This window comes from Notechis scutatus, chromosome 1 (genome assembly GCF_049901735.1).
Source record: "Notechis scutatus isolate UNSWTSFEM ecotype Mainland chromosome 1, rNotScu1.2, whole genome shotgun sequence".
NCBI classification, from domain to species: domain Eukaryota; kingdom Metazoa; phylum Chordata; class Lepidosauria; order Squamata; family Elapidae; genus Notechis; species Notechis scutatus.
The window spans coordinates 299469114-299488872 of NC_142009.1; the positions used below are offsets into that span (position 1 = coordinate 299469114).

At 41.7% G+C, this 19759-nt stretch overlaps 1 protein-coding gene and 1 long non-coding RNA gene across 5 annotated transcripts in view; one reads left to right on the forward strand and one right to left on the reverse strand.

The window, feature by feature from the left end:
* Window positions 1-19759, reverse strand: part of FOXN3 (forkhead box N3) — a 202980-nt gene that overhangs the window by 136135 nt on the left and 47086 nt on the right. The gene's annotated exons all lie outside the window — the stretch shown is intronic.
* Window positions 1-19759, forward strand: part of LOC148133453 (uncharacterized) — a 45414-nt gene that overhangs the window by 3881 nt on the left and 21774 nt on the right. For both annotated transcript variants that reach the window (XR_015746822.1, XR_015746821.1), the window contains exon 2: window positions 5052-5191. This is a non-coding gene — a long non-coding RNA (uncharacterized LOC148133453). The remainder of the gene's footprint in view (window positions 1-5051; window positions 5192-19759) is intronic.

Below are 19759 nucleotides of genomic sequence, written 5' to 3' on the forward strand. Positions count from 1 at the left end.
GAAGTTGTTCAGTTTTTCTTTCCCATGTGGCCAGATTATGAAGGTGTCATCTACGTATCTGAGCCAGAGTTTGGGTTTGTGATCATATTTTTCTAGAGCTTGTGTTTCAAAGTGTTCCATGTAGAGGTTTGCGATGGCAGGTGAGAGGGGTGATCCCATGGGTGCTCCTTGTATTTGTTTGTATTTTTGTCCGTTGTAGGTGAAGTATGTATTGGATAGGCAGTGGTTGGTCAGATCTAGGATGTTCTTGGGGGGTTGTATTTGTTTTGGATGGCTGTCAAGGCTTCTTTTATAGGCACTTGGGTGAAGAGGGATATGACATCGAAGCTCACTAGTAGGTCACTGGGCTGTAAGTTTTGTTTCTTTATGATCTCAATGAACTGGAATGAGTTTCTTATGTGTGAGTTGATGGATTCTGCATAGGGCTGTAGTTGTTTGGCGAGAAATTTGGCTAGGTTTTGTAGAGGTGAGCCTATGGAGCTGACTATTGGTCTAAGTGGGTTTCCTTCTTTGTGTATCTTGGGAAGACCATAAAGCTTAGGGCATCTGGATGATTTCTCTCTGGGTATGATTGTTTGCTGGATTTCTTCGCTGATGGGGGAGGCTTTTATTTTGGATCTGGTGGTTTTTTCTAGGTAGGTGGTGGAGTCTGTGTTTAGGGGTTTGTATGTGGGATCTTGCAGTAGGTTGGTTAACTTGGTTTGGTAGTCAGATGAGTTCATAACCACTGTCGCGTTCCCCTTGTCTGCTGGTAGGATTATTATGCTGGTGTCTTCTTTCAGGTTAAGTAGTGCATTTTGTTCTTCTTTGGATAAGTTGCTTTTGGGTGGTTTGCTGGTGCAGAGGATGTTGGTGATTTCGAGTCTGATTCTGTTAGCATCATCAAGGTTGCTTTTGGTCAGGCTGGTTTCAACTCCGCATATAATGGTTTCTGTGGGGATGTGTTTGGGAGCGACAGCAAAGTTGAATCCTTTCGAAAGGACATTGGTTTTGGCTTCAGTGAGGATCTTGTCTGAGATGTTGTGCACTGTTTGTTTCATGTGTGGCTGTGAGGGGGGGAGGAGTTTGTTTTTGGCATTGTTGTAGTTTTCTGAGTTTGTTGGTGTGTGTGTCTGTCTTGAGGGTGGTCTGTGTTTCGGCTCTCCAGACAGCGAGTTCTTTGGATTTGTCCCAAAGTGCGGGGTGAATCTTGTTGCTGAGTCTGAGGTGAAGCATGAGGAGATCTTTGTTGATTTGGTCTAGGAGGAATCTTTTTGTGTGAAGTTCATTTCTAATTAGGGCCAATTCTGTTCTTTTTAGGATGCTTTTGGTGGCTGCTGTGTTGGGTATGTCTTGGTTTTTGGTTGGGGTTTCTTTTTGGATAAGGTGGGTAATCTTCTTTCTTTGGAATCTATTGGCTATTAGTACGTTATTGAGAGTGTGTAGTTCAGTTTTTAGGTGTTGTTCGTCGGCTAAGCATTTTGTTCTGGAGATGAGTGTCTCGGCTACGGAATTGATCTGTGCTGGGTGGTGGTGTGAGAGTGCGTGTAGATAGCGGTTTGTATGTGTTTTCTTCTGGTAGATGGTGTGTCCTAGGGAGCCATTGGATTTTTTTGTATACTAAGACATCTAGGAAGGGAAGTTGATTGTTAGCTTCTGTTTCCATGGTGAATTGTATTTTGGGGTATAGGCTGTTGAGGTGTGTGAGGAAGTTGGATATAAATTACTATCCAACACTGAACACTCCAGCAAGAGAATAATCAGGGAAGCCATCGAGATAGAGAAACACCCCCATAACATGAATAGATGGGACGATACCTCCCGCCTACCAGACATCTGGAAGCTAGCCCTCACCAACAAACAAGTCCCAGCCACGAAAGCCAACACCAGCCCCAAAACAACACGGGACACCACTGCCAATCCCCCTCATCAGACCCAGGCCCAAGCCCATCCTATAAACGAAGGACAACCACCATCCAGAAAACAGACCACGGCTGCCTCGCCAGCTCTCGCACCCCCCCAACCCCAAAACCAAACAATTTGACACATGCCAAGAACACAGACCCAGACCCCAAACTCGAAGCCAGACTAAAACCCAGAATGCTACATCATAGCCACCCGCTCAGGATATCACATCAGAAAACTCAGGAAATTACACCACAAGAACTTAAGAAGTTGCAACACAGCAAATGACCCAGGATATCACAACACAAGACCAAGGATACCACAGCAATAAGTCTCACAAGGTCATCACATAACCCATTACCCAAGCCGTTACTACACAGGCGGCTAATGGAAATGAGATCAAAACACAAATGACCCAGTAGATTACAACGCAGGACCCAGGATACCACAACAAAAGAACTCGCAAGCCCATCACACAACCCATTACCCAAGCTGTTAAAACACGAGAGGCTAATGGAAAAAAGATCACTACAAAACAAACGACCCAGGAGATTACAGCACAAGATCCAGGATATCTCCACAACAAAACTCACAAGGCCATCACACAGCCCATTATACCAACATCAACTCCATCAACCAATCAAGAGGCAGCAGCGCAGCCAACCAGCCCAGCACACCAGCCCCCACCACCAGTATTTATAGAGAGACGGCAGCTCCGATCACACACTGTTTGCACTGGCACGAAGCCGAAAGCACCAGCCTGAGGATGGCGAGTGGGACCTCGCCGAAACGTCGCCAAGATACTCTTAATCTTACACGGGAAAAGACCCGAACATGTGTGTGTGTGTGTGTGTGTGTGTGTGTGTGTGTGTGTGTGTGTGTATGTATATGTATGTATGATGTATGTATATATGTATATGTGAGATATACACACACACACACACACATACATACATATATGGTTTATCCTAGATCTGGTACCTATTTATATGAGGATGGGGACAATACTGCATGAGCACAACCCAACATGTTATTTATTGATGATCCTTTTAATCTGACAACTCTTTCCTTTCCCCTCGTTATATCAGCTGCTTTTAAAACATCAGCATGCTGGATTCCATCTGGACTATAGCTTATAACACTGCAATATACAAATAGCACTGTTTGCAATATTATATAATAATTCAAGAAAAAGTTCAGAGCACAGTGGTTCTCAACCTTTTCTTCACCATGGACCCCCTTTAAATATTCTTTGTGGTCACGGACCACCAAGACTTAACTCTGCAAACAGGTTGAGAACCACTGACGTAAAGCATATATTTTCATTTTAAGCTTGTCTAATTGGCTGCATTTAGAGTTAATTCTAATCCATGATTTTAATAACCATGGTCTGCTGAACAAACCATTGGTGTACATACGTTAAAAGTAAACTAACCACAAATATCAGAAGGGTATCTAGCTCAATTGTACATTTATTTTTAAATTATTGATGCTGCTCTTCTAATTTAGATATTCCCATGGCAGCTTACACCATACACACAAACAAACAAAAATTAGATTTATTAAAATGAATAAATTGTATTATATATAATAAGATCAATAAAAACATTAGCTGGAATATTTGTAATGTTTCTATTTGATAATTAGCACATTAGCAGTGGTTCAGTGGCTAAGACGCTGAGCTTGTCGATCAGAAAGGTCGGTAGTTCTGCAGTTTAAATCCCTAACACCGCCTAATAGAGTGAGCTCCTGTTACTTGTTCCAGCTTCTGCCAACCTAGCAGTTCAAAAGCATGTAAAAATGCAAGTAGAAAAATAGGGACCACTTTGGTGAGAAGGTAACAGCATTCTGCCCGCCTTCGGCATTTAGTCATGCTGGCCAAATGACCACAGAGACGTCTTTGGACAGCGCTGGCTCTTCAGCTTTGCAACGGAAATGAGCACCACCTCCTAGAGCCAGAAACAACTAGTACATATGTGCGAGGGGAACCTTTACCTTTACCTATATTAACTAATGATTGTTGTTTTCAAATTAATTAATTTTGGATATATTTCTATATGTTCCCGGAGAGATATTAATTTTGTGATTTATTTATTTAATTTATATAGTCACCTATATTGAACTAGCAACTCAGGGTGGTAAACTATAAGGCCTGCATCTGGGTAGTCATTTTTTGTACCTAAGCACAAAACAATACTAAAACCTTGATTCTAAATATAATCTTGGGAAATAGATGTGAAAATATAGAATATGCATTCCATCAGGCACCAGGGTTTCCATTCATGATAACTATTGCTGTTTAATACTTGTATCTTAAACTGGGACTGGAAACAAAGACCCAGTGAGATTTGACTAAAGCAAATATAACAAGTTCATAATGTAATTCAGTTCGGTATAGTGGTCAAGGCATCAGGCTATAAATTGGGTGATTGTTAATTCTAGTCCAATTTTAGGCATGAAGCCTAAAGATCTTGGGCCAATAACTCAGCTCTAGGAAGGAGGCAATTGAAAACCAGTTCATAAAACCTTGCTAAGAAAACTGCAAGGACTTCTTCAGGTGGTCACTGGGAGGTAAAAACTGATTCAAAGGCACGCACACACATTTAAAAGTTCCTAATAACTAAATCATGATTCGGCAATTATGAATACATTGTCTAATTTTGTATTGTCTCCCTGGCATACATATCCTATTTTCTAGTTTTGAACAAAATCAAAATAGTTTTTTTCTGTATCACAGAATTAGAAAGCATAGCTTGGAGGAAAAACGGCAGTAAAGTAATTTCCAACCAATGTTTTCAAGTCTGAAAGCCAGCTAAGGTCTCCTCAAATCCAAAATGAAATTGGAATTTAGAAATAGAGATGACAAGAACTGGCTTCTTTATCTTCAAAACAAAGATAAATTAAATTGCGAACATTCTAACAATCTCAACTGCACATATACAAAGATATATCATACAAATGGGCTAAAAAATATATGTATTATGCATAAATAAATATCTTCTTATATCATTACAATACAATTCCTGTATTATGGAAAAATATTATTGAACACCTGCTAGGTAAAAAGTTGGGATATAAATCATCAGTATTATGCAACTTTCTTGTAAACAAAAAAACCAATGGCATGAACACATAATTATTGATAACCCTAACCTAATATTTTGTAGCACATCCTTTTGAGGCAATAACTACAATCAAATGCTTTCTGCAGCTTTGAAGGAGACTTTACTTCTCATCTGGCAATTTGACCCATTCTTGAGCAAATGATTTCAGCTTTCTTATGTTCAGAGGATTCCTTTTCCCAACAGTAAGTTTCAGCTCTTTTCATAATTGGTCTATTGGATCCAGATCAGAATTCATAACAAGCCACATTAAAACAATCCAATGTTGGTTTTCAACCATTTTTGGCTTCTCTTAAATGTACGTTTTGGGTCATTATGTTGCTGGAGGGCACATGACCAGAAACTGAGACAGAGCTTTCTAATACTAGGTATTATATTTCGCTCCAGAATGCTTTGATAACTTCTGATTTCATTGTATCTAGCACAGATTCAAGGCACTCAGTGCCAGAGGCAACAAAACAACCCCATAACATTATAGTACTTTCTATATGTTTCACATTAAGATGGCATTCTCTTCTTTAAAAGTGTTGTTTTTTTCTTCTTTGAACATATCTGCTGTGACTTACTAAATAGTTCTAATTTTATTTTGTCTGTCCAAAAATCAGTCTCTCAGAAGAACTGTGTTTTGTCAACTTCAATGTGGATCTTTTGTGTCTATCAAAAGTGGGGTCTTCCACCATAGAAGCTAACTTTAAGACAGATGGAAAATGTATAGTGTAACTTTATATTGTGGTATCTTGATTTTGGAGATTAGCCAGGATTTTTTCTGATTTATTTTCTTGCTCAATCATTGAAACTATTCTTCCAATTCAATCTGGGGTTTGTTTTTCTCTTGGAACTATGTCCAGGGATGGAAAAGCAAAGTCTCTGCTCTATGGACTATGGAACAAAGAATGATGGATGACATTTATGTGTGTTAGTTTCAACTTATTTCAGAGCAAATTGGGATTATTTGGGAAAAGTCAAAGGGTCCCCATACTTTTGGCCACATCATTTATCATTTTAAAATGTTATAACTACACAAATTTTAGTCAACTCTATTGTTGAACTTAAGATATTTTAAATAATTTATCTATCCAGAAAGTCTAAATTTCATGAGCATTGTTAATATTTAACTCATTCTTGGCTCTGCTTCACCAATGTCTTCTGGGATAACCTGAAAAACTACAGCTCTAAATCCATTGGGAATACTCAAATTTAGTCCAAATAGCGGCAGGTGATTTTAGTGATGTGCACTCTTCTCCTGCTTTGGCCAGTATGTCTTGTGTTAGTACCACAAGTACCACTTTATAGTGTCTAGGAAGACCACATGTGGAATATTGCACCAAGTTTTAGTCACTACAGTGTAAAACAGATGCATTCTAGAAAGAGTGCAAAGTACAGCATAAAAATGATTAGAGAACTGGAAGCCAAAACATATGAAGAAAGACTACAGGATTGGATATGTATAGTTTAATGAAAAAAGGAATAGAAGCAACATAATAGCAATGTTCCAATATCTACGGGGCTGCCACAAAGAAGAGGGGGTCAAACTTTTCTCAAAAGCACCTGAAGATAGAACAAGAAGCAATGGATGAAAATTAGACCATCCAGCAATGGATGAAAGTAGACCGGGGTCTGCAACCTTAAACACTCAAAGAGCCATTTGGACCAGTTTCCCACAGGGGAAAAAAATACTGGGAGCCATAAAACCTGGGTGGGCATGGCCAACTCGATGTCACTCACTCCCAGTCACATGATCTCCTAGCCACACCTACCCAGCCACAAAACCCTATGTGTCCCTCCCCATCTCTCCCCTCTCTATATCTCTCTGCCTCTCAGCTGTTCAGCCGAAGTCCAGAAAGAAAGGGAAACAAAGCTCCACTGCAAGTAGAAAAGTCTTTATTCGTCAATATATTATTCCAGGTTCGGGTAACAACAAGCATCAAAAATGATAGTAAAGTCAGCTCTGGAGCATCTCGCAGCCAGAGCTGTAGTTATACATCAGATAATAATGTAATGACTTTATCCACCATCCAGTGAACGCTAACGCTTAATTTCCGGTCACTATGTAATCCTCGATACATTCTTCTGCATTCTTCTGTTAATTATCCACCTGCCTTTACCATACCCTCGCCACAGCACACTCTCCATATCCCACCAACTCCCCTGTGCCCTCCCAGTGTATATTCACCCCCTGAGGTCATTATTTTAATGGTTAGCATGTTCATCGCTCTGCCGATAACTGCCTGCAACATGTGATAGTTAAGCATCTGACATCATCAGGACTCGTCGTCCATCTCCATCGGCAATTCCGAACTGGTGTCGGTCGGCTGGCAGGTGCTTCCTACCACGGTAGAATACTCAGACGCAGCGGAATGCTCAGTGTCACGGCTCCAGCATGCCATGGGGAGGTGACAGGCGGCCCCCTCTACCAGGAATCCGCCTCCAACACAGTAAAAACATCAGTGTTAGTGACATCTATGATAGTTAATCTAATTACAATGTGGGCCCAGGTTTGTTGGGGTATTATGGAAATGACGCACTAAACGATCTGCATATACATCAGATGCCTTCACCCAGGACGCCTCTGACACCGGATATCCTTTCCAGCGTTCTAAATATTCGATATTATTCCTTCTTTTGCAGGAGTCGAGGATTCTATCTATTTCAATTTGATCCATATTTGATCAGTGGTTTCTTTTTTCTATTTCAGGTGCTTCATTTTGGGAGTCAGTGGTTTTCAATAAACTGATATGAAACACTGGGTGTATACGACCCAACATTGATGGTAACTTTAACTCGACCGTGACAGGGTTAATGATTCTTGTAATTGAGAATGGGCCCAAGTATTTGGGTCCTAATTTCTTACTGTTCAATTTCAGCTTAATATATTTTGTTGAAAGGTATACTCTATCTCCAACCTGAAAAGGTTTATGGTCTTGCCGCTTCTTGTCGGCATATGTTTTATAATCCATCGCTGTTTTATCCAGAGCTTTTCTGACATGTACCCAACTAGCCTGTACCCGTTGTGCCCATTCTTGGACACTAATTGGGTCGTTGGGGTGACAAGTAAAATCCGGTAATGGGCTAAATTCCAGGCCATTCACCACATAAAATGGACTGTATCCTATACTACTGTATACCGTGTTATTATATGCGACTTCTGAAAACGGTAACAATTCCGCCCATTCCTGTTGTTGGTAAGACACATATGATCTTAAGTATCTTTCTACCATAGCATTCACTTTTTCTGCTGCGCCATTTGTGCTTGGATGATAGGCTGAACTTAATCCCTGAGATGACCCCAACAAGCGGAGGAATGCTCTCCAGAATTGTGCAGTGAACTGTACTCCTCTATCAGAAATTACTCGTCGAGGGGTTCCATGTAATCGGTAAACCTGTAGTATAAACATATTGGCTAAGGTCTTAGCTGATGGTAAACCCTTACAAGGTACAAAATGTGCCTGTTTCGAGAATAAGTCGATGACAGTCCATATAACTGTATGACCATTACTGTTTGGTAACTCCACAATAAAATGTTGTGGTTCAGATACTGTTTGTAACAACCCTAATGGCTTACCCAGTCTTGGTTTTGACATCGCACAGACATGACTTTTTTTTTTACATGCTGCTCTATGTTGAACCTCATCTTTGGCCACCAAAATTGTCATCGAGCTAAATGCAAGGTTTTTAAAAACCCGAAATGTCCGGCCTGTTTGTCATCGTGACACTTTTCCAAAATATAATTCCTACATTTCTCTGGTACATAAATCTTGTTTCCTTTCCATGCCAAATTATCTCTATAGGAACCCAAGACAGCATTACTGATAATCCATTTATCTGTTTGAGTGGCTTCTCATAACATATCCTGCTTTACATCCTTTAATCATATGGCTTGTCCCATGTTTCTGGGTATGGTATCTGATATGAGAGGCCGAACAATCACATCTCAGGTCATGTTGTATTGAGGTAAATGAGACAGGGCATCCTCCATGAAATTTCGGCCCCCTGGTACGTGGCACAGATGAAAATTAAATCGCTTGAAATACATAGCTCATCTAACCTGTTTGGGAAATAAATGGGGGGGGGGGCTTTTGTAAAGCCTCCAAATTCTTGTGATCTGTCCAAACTTCAAAAACTTATTTTGTGCCTTCTAACAGATGTCTCCATGTATGTAATGCCCACTTCACCGCAAACGTTTCCTTTTTCCAAATTGTCCATCCTCTCTCTTGGGGTGAATTTACGGGAAGTATAAACACAGGGTTGCAACATTCCTTGTTGATTTAGTTGTAAAAGGACAGCTCTGACAGCTACGTCGCTGGCATCTGCTTGAACAACATATTGTTTCATGGGATCAGGATGTGTGAGAATTGGTGCCTGGGAAAATAATGCCTTCAGATTGTCAAATGCTTGTTGACACTTTGTGGACCACTCAATTTTTTGACCGGGTGTTGGCTTTGTTTTCTGATTCTTCGTTTGTAGCAGTTCCATTAATGGCAACTCAATGCTAGTGAATTGTGGCACAAACTGCCTATAAAAATTCGCAAAGGAAACTCTGCAATTGTTTACACGTTTGTGGGATTTCCCATCCCAAGACAGCAGTCACCTTGTTGGGATCCATTTCCAAACCATCACTGGAAATACTATACCCAAGATAATCTAATTTATTACAATGAAATTCACATTTTGACAATTTCACATATAATTTAGCATCTAATAACTTTTTAAATACACTTCATACTAACTGTACATGTTCTTCCAAAGTCTGCGTGTAAATTAGGATGTCGTCTAAATAAACGAGTACTCCCTGATATAAATGTTCATGCAGCACCTCATTGATTAGCTGCATGAATACCGCGGGAGCATCCTGAAACCCAAAATGCATCACCTTCAAATGGAAACTACCCAGGGGACAGTTGAAGGTAGTTTTCCATTTGTCTCCTTGTTTGATACATACCCTGTAATATGCTTCACGCAGATCTAACTTCGTGAAGACTTTTCCGGTAGCTAAGGTGGCCAATAATTCGCTAATTAATGGTAGAGGATGTACATTTTCCACACATACAGCGTTAAGCCCTTTAAAATCCACACACAAGCGCAAAGTTCCATCCTTTTTCTCCCTAAATAACACCGGGGCTGTTATATGTGATCTTCCAGGTTGTATGAAGCTGCGAGCTAGGTTTTTATCCAAATAATTCCTCATCTCCTTGGGAGTCATAGCATACATACGGGGCTTAGGTAATTTCACTCCTGGGATTAATTCTATAGCACAGTCCATTTTGCGGTGTGGGGGTAAGATTTCACACTCCTCTTCACTGAATACCTTTGCTAAATCCTGATACTCAATCGGATCGGGGAGATTTGGGTGTTCAACTATGGTGGTTGCTAACTCTTTCCGTGTATTCGGTGTGGATTCCCCTGGATCTGACTGAGGGGTTTTTGGTCCTACTGCAAGTCGTAAATGACGGCAACCACCTTCCCACCATATAGTGGGCTTCCACTTATCCAACCATACAAGTCCTAATATCAGTGCCTCGCGCATATGTGGGACAACAATAAACCGTAGATGTTCCCAATGAGTTCCAATTTCTACTTTAACAGGAGTAGTCATCATCATTGCTGGGGATCCACCAAGCAGGGACCCATCCACCTGCTCGAAATTCATTGGTGTAAGCAACTGTTCCACCCGTAAGTTCAATTCATCCACCACTCGTTGGCTAATAAGACACCTGACAGCCCGTGTCTATCAGTCTACCCCTCAGTCCTGTGTTCACGCCTTCCAATACCACTGGTATCACAAAAGGACGTACTGGAGCACTCACCATAGTATCGACATGGCTTTCCTCACCACTATCATACAACCCTGAAACAACCCTGGGTTGACTCCGTCCCTCCAATTGATGTTGTCTTGATGGTGATGCTTCTCCCTTCGGTTTTAGAGTTAGTCCTTGCAATTTTTCGGCACCAATTTCCTGTTTCCTAAAGCTGAATTTTGTCACTGCTCCAACAGGTGCCTTTGCCGTTTTTTTTCATACACTCATTGGCAAACTCGGGGCATTCCAATGTCCAATGTCCTATTAGGTTATATCTGAAACACCTAATAGCTGGTTGTCCCCTACCACCTGGTGGACCATCTCCTTGCCTGCTCCGACCTCCCATAACACCAAGATCAGCTTAGAGACTTTTTGGATTGGTTCAGGCTTGGTTCTGAACTCCCTCAGTCCGACATCCAATTCAACCAGTTCTGTACCATTCTGTCAATTGTTGAGGGACTCCTGTATATAGACAAGCCTGTCTTAAACTACGATCCAACCCAGCACACAATTCCCAGACCAGCAGACACTCAGGCCAGGACCTTAACTTCCCAGCTAAACGTCGGAATTCCCGTACATACTCAGTTGCTGGTCTCCCATCTTGCTTCAACGCCATGATAGCTCCCTCGGTTTGGTGGACGTGAGACCTGTCCTCAAAATGATTGCGGAGTGAGTCCAAAAAAAGGTTTACATCTATCAATTCTCTGGCCCGTTCACTATGTAATTCCGCGACCCAGTCCACTGCATCCTCAGTTAAAACCCCCGTGATAGCTACCACTATGGACCATTGTGATGGATAGCAAGAGGCATATAATTCTAGGTGATTGACCACTTGGCTTAGGAACAGTGTGATATGGTCTGGGTTACCGTCAAATGTAGTTTGCAATGGTGGTGGTCCCCACACCATGCGTTGTGGCCACTGGCCAGACATCCCGATGACCCCAGGAACCCTCCTGCTGTATACGGCGAGATGGTGAATCCCCTCGAACAAAACTTGATGACATATGCTTGGTACCTCCTGTCCTGTGTTCTGATGGCCCGACTACATCAGCTAATGACGCATCAAACCCAAGTGTAAAGTCACTTCCAGTCCTTTTACTATTACGTTCTTTCCTTCTCTAGGGATAGAACTGAAATAGGAGGTATCATCAGTACGAGCTCCTGACCTCTCCCATCTACTCTTTGGGCTGGGGTCCTGTATACTTAGATCTCCATATTTCATGCACAATAGTTCTATAGTACTGGCTCCCAAACTGGAGGTGGAGGTACTCCAGGCATCTTCTTCAACTATCGTCCTTTCCCTCCACTTCTCAAATACTCCAGCATTGAGAGGTGAAAAGGCAGGGGGTTTTCCACGAATACCTCGTCCCCCACACTCCTCCTGGAGCTCCAAATCACTCCTCCTTTTGTCCCTCATCTTGGGCCGAACAGTTTTCCGTGCCTCCCACTCCATGTCTCTGCGTAGTTTAGGTCTAGTAACTCTTTGTACATTTTTGAGAATATCCCCAGTATCCCCAGTAGATGGCAGTTCTCTGCTCACAAGCCCATCTGTAGACTCATGCACTCCGCTGTCCTCTGGAGACGTCTCTTCCTCATCGACCTCAGATGCAAATGGCAAATCCGAATCCACATTTGTGCCTCCTGCCATCACTCCTCAATGCAGCAACACCGAACAACCAACGGAGGGAAGGAGGGATGACAGGAGCATAAAAGGATTTGAGAGACTGCCCTTCTCCCCCACTCTCTGTATCTCTCTCCCCCCTTCCCCTCTCTCTTTGTATCTCTCTCTGTATCTCTGTATCTCTCTCTCCCTCTCCCTATCTTCCCCTCTCTCTGTATCTCTCTCTGTGTGTATGTCTATGTCTGTGTCTGTCTGTCTGTCTCTCTCCCCATCTCTCTCGGAAAGCCGTGGCTGGACCAAGCCAGCAAGCTCTCCTTGGGGCTCTCCGCTACTCCTTTTATTTCTTCTTTTTTTGGGGGAAATCTTGGCTGGCTGAGGAATGATCACCAGCCGCAACGGAGGCTTCCCTTCAGGCAATCCTCCTCCTCCCCTCCTTCTTTTGCAACCCTCTGGCGGGCTGTGGTAGGGCCGGGAGGGTGCACATGTGCGGGGAGACTCTTCTTAAGCGACTCTTCTCTGGCCGCTCTGCGTGTGCCTTTGCTGTGCTTTGGCGCTCGCTTGAACGTCTTCCCATGTGTGCGCACCCTCCCGACCCTGCCACAGCAGGCCAGAGAGTCGCGAGAGGAGAAGGAGGGAGAAGAGGTTTGCCCGAAGGGTTGCCGACACCCAAACTAGATCTCTCCTGGGTCTAGACTAGAAAGAGATCCAGACTAGAAAGAAGGAAAATTTCCTGGCAGTTGGGACACTTAATCAGTGTTAATAGCTTGCCTTCAGAAGTTATGGGTGCTTCATCAGTGGAAGATTTTTAGAAAGAGATTCATCTGAAATGGTATAAGATATCTTGCTTGAGCAGAAGACCTTTATGGTTTTCCAACTCTCTTGTCCCATTATTCTGTTATTCTTCTTCTCTGAAGGATATATGGGTAATAACAAGCCATAATAATAAAAGAGTTTCCAGGGAATTGGAAACACTCGGCACTTAGGGGCCTTCAGTTCTGCAGATTAAATGGGTGTTGTGAATGATGTTACTGAGAGAAAATTCACATATTGGGATACCCAGAGGTTATGCATCATCAACTCTATGTTGACATCATGGGATTTACTTAATAAGACACATTAAAAGCCAGATTGAGCATTTATTGTTCCACCTGGACTGTAACTATCCCATTCAACTAATGTTGGGAGCCATGGTTTTCAAATTAGCCACAGGATTAAATGTCCCCTATGAATTCTCCAAATTCTGGCAGCATCTGCTATCAACCCTAGAGCCAACAGAGGCTCTAGTTGTGTTTCAAGATCTTATAAACACCAAATCATTCCTAAAATCTCCCCCTTGGGCTAGGAGAAGATCCAGTGATATCCCTTGATGTTTTGACCAAGAATGCATTTCTGTCAAGGGAGAATTACAAAAATAGCCCTTAAGGCTGATATATTAAGTTACTTTTCACAATAAAAATCCAGTTGATTGACCAACAATTGGAGGCTAGGATTCCAGCTACCAAATAGGAATTTGTAGCACATTTTATAGCTTGTTTCCTTATCTCCCAGCCTCTTCAATGAGACTGGGTATAGTAATCCTCCATGCCCCCCTGTACCTCAGTGAGAGATCTTGAAACTACCATAGTAAATCAACTGAAGTACAGGAAAGTGACCGAACCCTACCCTTTATAAAAAATATTGACTGGTGGGCTTCTTTCCTGATATCCCTTGGTATACATCTCCTACATTACTATCTGAGTAATGAGTATACCCTATTAACTATATGTTGCTTTGCTGATGGACTGGCTGAAACTGGGAAATTCCTGACAGATGACCTGGCATGATTTATAGAGGATAGATCTACAATAGATCAATGCACCATTGATATTGCAATTTTTTACAGAAAATATACACATGGACAGCTTCTCATTAATTACTTTGAATAATCTAAAATAACCTTTCAATTCTATCCCAAGACTTTGGTGGAAGTTTCCCTTTCATCTATCACCCAATGGATACTTTCAGTAATCAGGATGCTCTGTAAAAACATAATCACTCAAATAAGGTGTAACAAAGATGAGGTTTTTTTTTACTGCAGATACTATCATCTACCAAGGTGTAAAACAATTTAGCTCCCCTACTGCTGCAACAACAATAAAAGTATTCACAGTAGGATATGTTATTCTTTCAGGCAGCTCTCCCCAAACTAGTTCCCTTCAGATGTACTTTGCTACTTTGGTTGTCCAAGGAAAGAAATGGCATATTAATAAAAAGTATAACCCAGAATGCTTAACCCATATACAATCAATTTGGGAAATACAACTTCAGCATGTATTTTTTTTAAATAATTGTTTTATATAAAAGTGTATCAATGGGAAAAAGATTTATTATATGAGTCTTAGTAATAGTAATAAAGTGTGCATCTTTGCAGGCTAACCAGCCTCAGGTTGCGGTGCATTTTCTCTGGCTGTTTTTCACAAGATTAAGTTCTTCTATTAAGACAGTATTCTCCTCCATGCTGCATCGAGAGCCCAGGATGGGTTGACTCCTTCCTATGATGTCATAGCTGAGTCTGTACTAAGATATAAAAGCCAGCCCCCGGGAGAGACCCCAGCTTTTGACTCAGCTCCTTTCAGTCAGTAGCTGTGTCTCTGAAAGCGTTCTGTTAGATAGCAATCACCAGCAATCTTCAGTACTTTTTTCCTCTCTTCAAGCAGCTCCCAGGAGAGCAGGTCTCTGTCTCTGTCTCTGTCTCTGTCTCTGTCTCTGTCTCTCTCTCTCTCTCTTGCAACATTGGGAGCAGCTTTACAGAGCTCTGTGCAGGCAAGCTGGGCAGCGTCTGCAAACCTCCCCCACGCCAACAGTTTGGAGGGATCGTAAACACGATTGGCAAACTGATAAGAGCTCAAGCCAGCTGATCATGTAGCTGGTTGCTGTGTTTTTCCCTTGCTGACTGCTCGGGGCTCTGTATAGCCTAAGGAGTGATTCTTCAATCTTGGAGGCTGTTTTCCTGTAGTCAGCAGCCATCTTTCAAGCCTTCCACCACAAGGTGAGCGGCCATTCTGTAAGCCCAGGGGCCATTTATACCCTAAGGCAGAGGTCTCCAACCTTGGCAACTTTAAGACTTGTGGACTTCAACTCCCAGAATTCTCCAGCCAGCAGAGCTGGCTTCTATCCTGGCTTCTCGCAAACCTTCTCAAAGGCGCATCTATGATGCCACCTAGAAGGCTTTTTCCCGATGGTACCTCAGGGAGGGTCTTTCTCCTGCTTCAGCCCAGTTGGCAGAAGTTCTTAGCTTCCTTCAGCATGGGTTGGTGAAAGGTTTGGCCCCCCAACACCTTATGCAGGCAGGTTGTGGCCCTCTCCTCAGTCCTTTCATGGGGATCGCTTCCTTCCTTATCCCATCACACTTCAGTCAGAAGGTTTTTGAAAGGGGCTTCCAACCTGCACCCTCCGGTGGTTCACAGGTATCCTTCCTGGGACCTTCATTTGGTCCTTAATGCCCTTATAAAGCCCCCCTTTGAACCCCTTAGAACAGTGTCTCTCCATTTCCTGACTCTGAAGGTAGTGTTTCTTGTTGCCATCACTTCTGCCAGGAGGGTTTCCGAGCTTGCTGCTCTTTCCATCAGACAGGACCTTTGTTCCTTTCACGATGATAGGGTTGTTCTTCGTCTGGACCCCTCATTTATTCCGAAGGTTAACACCTAGTTTCACAGGTCCCAGGACATTGTTTTGCCTGACTTCTGTCCTCTCCCGCATCATGACTTAGAGCGGCAGTGGCACACGCTAGACGTAAGAAGGGCTCTTAGAATATACATTAAGCGCACTTCCTCCTTCAGGAAGTCGGAAGCCTTGTTTCCCTTTTCCCTTCTCACTTGGGGCACGAGGCCTCTTCTCCTACTATTAGCAGGTGGGTCAGGTCTTGCATTGAGCAGGCCTACAAAGCTGTGGCCCTTCCGGTTCCCCGAGGTGTGACGGCGCACTCTACCAGAAGTGCGGCCACTTCTGCTGCCTGGGTGACCCAAGCATCCTTGGAGGAGATTTGTTGTGCGGCCACGTGGACATCCCCGTCTCCTTTCATCAGACACTACCATCTGGATGCTTTTGCCTCAGCGACTGCAGCCTTCGGCAGATGGGTGCTTCAACGAGTGGTTCCACAGTCGGTGTGATGAGCCAGACAAGGACCCGCCCGTGGACGTGCAAGCTTTGGTATGTCCCATCCTGGGCTCTTGATGCAGCATGGAGGAGAGTGGGCGTTGGTAGAAGTTACTGTGAATGCCCTTTCTATCTATGCTGCGAGAGAGCCCAGCCCCTCCCTTGATTCGTCCGGAGAGGGTAAGACATATTTCTGTATTTATTTTGGGCTTTCAGAGACACCTTTCAGTCTGTCAAGTATCTTCACCAAAGCTGGGGTCTCTCCGGGGGGCTGGCTTTTATATCTTAGTACAGACTCAGCTATGATGTCATAGGAAGGAGTCAACCCATCCTGGGCTCTCTCGCAGCATAGATAGAAAGGGTGTTCACAGTAACTTCTACCAATGCCCATTCTACACCATCTCTTTGCTTCTTGAAATTTAGAATTGGCAAATGTAATGATCTGGCATCTGATTTAAATTTCACTTGCCAGTTTACATATGCTTGCAGAAATACTTCAAATGTGAAATGCCCAGATGGTGCTTCTGGAAAAAAAAATCTGTTTTACATCAATAATGCATCTCTTTTACTACATTCCTCTTCATTGCACTACTTCCAAGCTTTAAAAAAATGTTATGCCATTAGGTAGCTGAAATCACTTTCATGACCTAAAAAGCTGTTTCGCAAACAAGTTGTTAAAAATGAATGCAATTTGTAGAACTGTGTGCTGTGTATACTGCAGCACCATGCAACAGGAATCTAGAACCCAAATGTATTTACCTATGCTGAGCTTCTAAATAGAGAATTCTACAGGGAGACAGGAAGGTGTTCCAGGACATCCTTTGCCCATTTCAGGCTGCATTGTCCACCTAATCCCTATCTTCAACATGAGACGCACTTTATTGTTGTTAATATACATATCTACATTCATACATATAAAGCAATGAAGAGGATCTCATGTTGAAGACTGTCATACATTAGTGTCAAAAATTCAACAGCGAAAAACATGGAAGAAAATCCGAAAGTAAAATACAAACATAAACAATTTTCCAAACAAAATTAATAAAAACAAAAGAAAAAACAATTCGCAAATGTCTCTCTAAATCCTTGAAATGGATTCTCAAGAAACCAACCCTTGAAACAACAAAGTCAAAACCAATGCAAAACAAAAGTAGTAATCTCATCTGTGAAAAATCTGCAGCAGTTATCTGCTTTTATCCATTTTTAGTTCATATATTTGTAGTCTTTATTTGTTCTCTTTTCCCATCTGTCTCTTTTCTTCAAATCCAAAAAAAGCGGGGAGGGGGAGTAGTATTCTGATGATCCCTGACCCAGATTGAGATTTCAGTACAGCCTATGGAAGATCAAAGATTAAAAGTGAGCTAAACACTTCATCATTACTGCTGTAGAGAATAGGCCCCTCTGTCTCACCAACCTGCAGAGTAGTAGTGTTTTTCTGTGGCCGATCACACATAATTACTATTTAACTACTACTATATTTCCACTCATACCAAAATTTAAAGACCAAGTGTACTGGTGAACTGTCAGACTGTCCTGTTAACTAATCTAAAGCAATTCCTAATCTAAATTTTCTGGAGAGAGAGCTTTGAAAAAAATCAACCAAAACTTGCAGAGGCCCAATCAAGACTGGCTCCATAATGCATAGAATATGAAAAGACTAATCCAAAATATATGTACCCAAACTGGTTTTAAAAAACCATAGCAAATAGCAAAGAAACTAGGTTTCTGCATTCTAGATATTTTCTGCATCCCATGTCAACCTTTTGAAGAACAACTGGCAACTTAAACATAAATTAGTTCAGATCTGAACGGTACTTAAAACAAGTTATGATTATTGGTTGTGGTTAAGGCCCTTCTTATGACCTCTGAATTAGACCTGGATGTAAGTCAAATAACAATACAATGTAAGGTACTGAAAACTAGAAATCTAACTTTACAAAAAAAAAGGGGGGGACATAATTCATACTAGCATGAAAGAAATTATACTGATTTCAGCTCATACAGTGTGTTAATTTGTAATGAACAAAGGTTGAAAGCACACACTGAACTAAGACATAAGCCCTGGTGTATAAACTACAGTAACTGGATTAATACAACAGGGTAAACCAAGCATACTGTGCCATATATAATCTGTTTACAAAACCCAGTTTTAGTTACAGAATTACACAAATACTTATAAGTTGATTTAGCTTTCCATCTTTCAGAGGTCAGTAAAATGCTATTGTGATAAGCAAAACCACAGTATGCTTTCTGATTGACATTCTGAAAATTGAGCATGTAAAATATTCATGTTGGGTGTCTCCAAAATTGAATTCCATGTTTAATCATCAAAGCAAAGGAGCCAGATGGATTATTCAGAGCTAGTAACCACTTCAACTTTCCCTTGAAACAAATATTCAGCTGTGAAAATGTTGACCAACTTTCTAGTGATAGGAACACATTAAAGGCAGAACTTGAATCAATCAGCAAAGCTCATTTTCTCTTCTTGAATTAAGTGTTACAGTTTTTGTGTTTGTGTTTCAATGTTTTATTTTATTTATTTATTTATTTGATTTGCCAATTGTTTACAAGATAATAAGTATAAGTGTATACATAGTTGTGAATACATGAAATGGGTACATATAAGAAAAATAAAATAAGAAAAACAATAGGACAGGGACAGTAGGCACGATGGTGCGCTTATGCACGCCCCTACAGACCTCTTAGGAAAGGGGTGAGGTCAATAGTAGACAGTCTAAGGTTAAAGTTTTTGGGGTTTGGGGAAGAGACTATAGAGTCGGGTAGAGTATTCCAGACATTGACCACTCTATTGCTGAAGTCGTATTTCCTGCAATCAAGTTTGGTGCGGTTTACTTTGAGTTTGTATCTATTGTGTGCTCTTGTGTTGTTATGGTTGAAGCTGAAGTATTCATTGACAGGTAGGACATTGCAATGTATGATTTTATATACCATGCTTAAGTCAGACCGAAGGCAGCGTAATTCAAGGTTTTCTAGTTTTAGAATTTCAAGTCTGGTGGCATAAGGTATTCTACAACAGTAGAAGAGTGGAGAACTCTTCTTGTGAAATATTTCTGGACTTTCTCAATTGTGCTAATATCAGATACGTAATGAGGGTTCCAGACTGATGAACTGTATTCGAGTATTGGTCTAGCAAATGTTTTGTATGCTCTGGTTAGTAGTGTGATATTACCAGAGAAAAAACT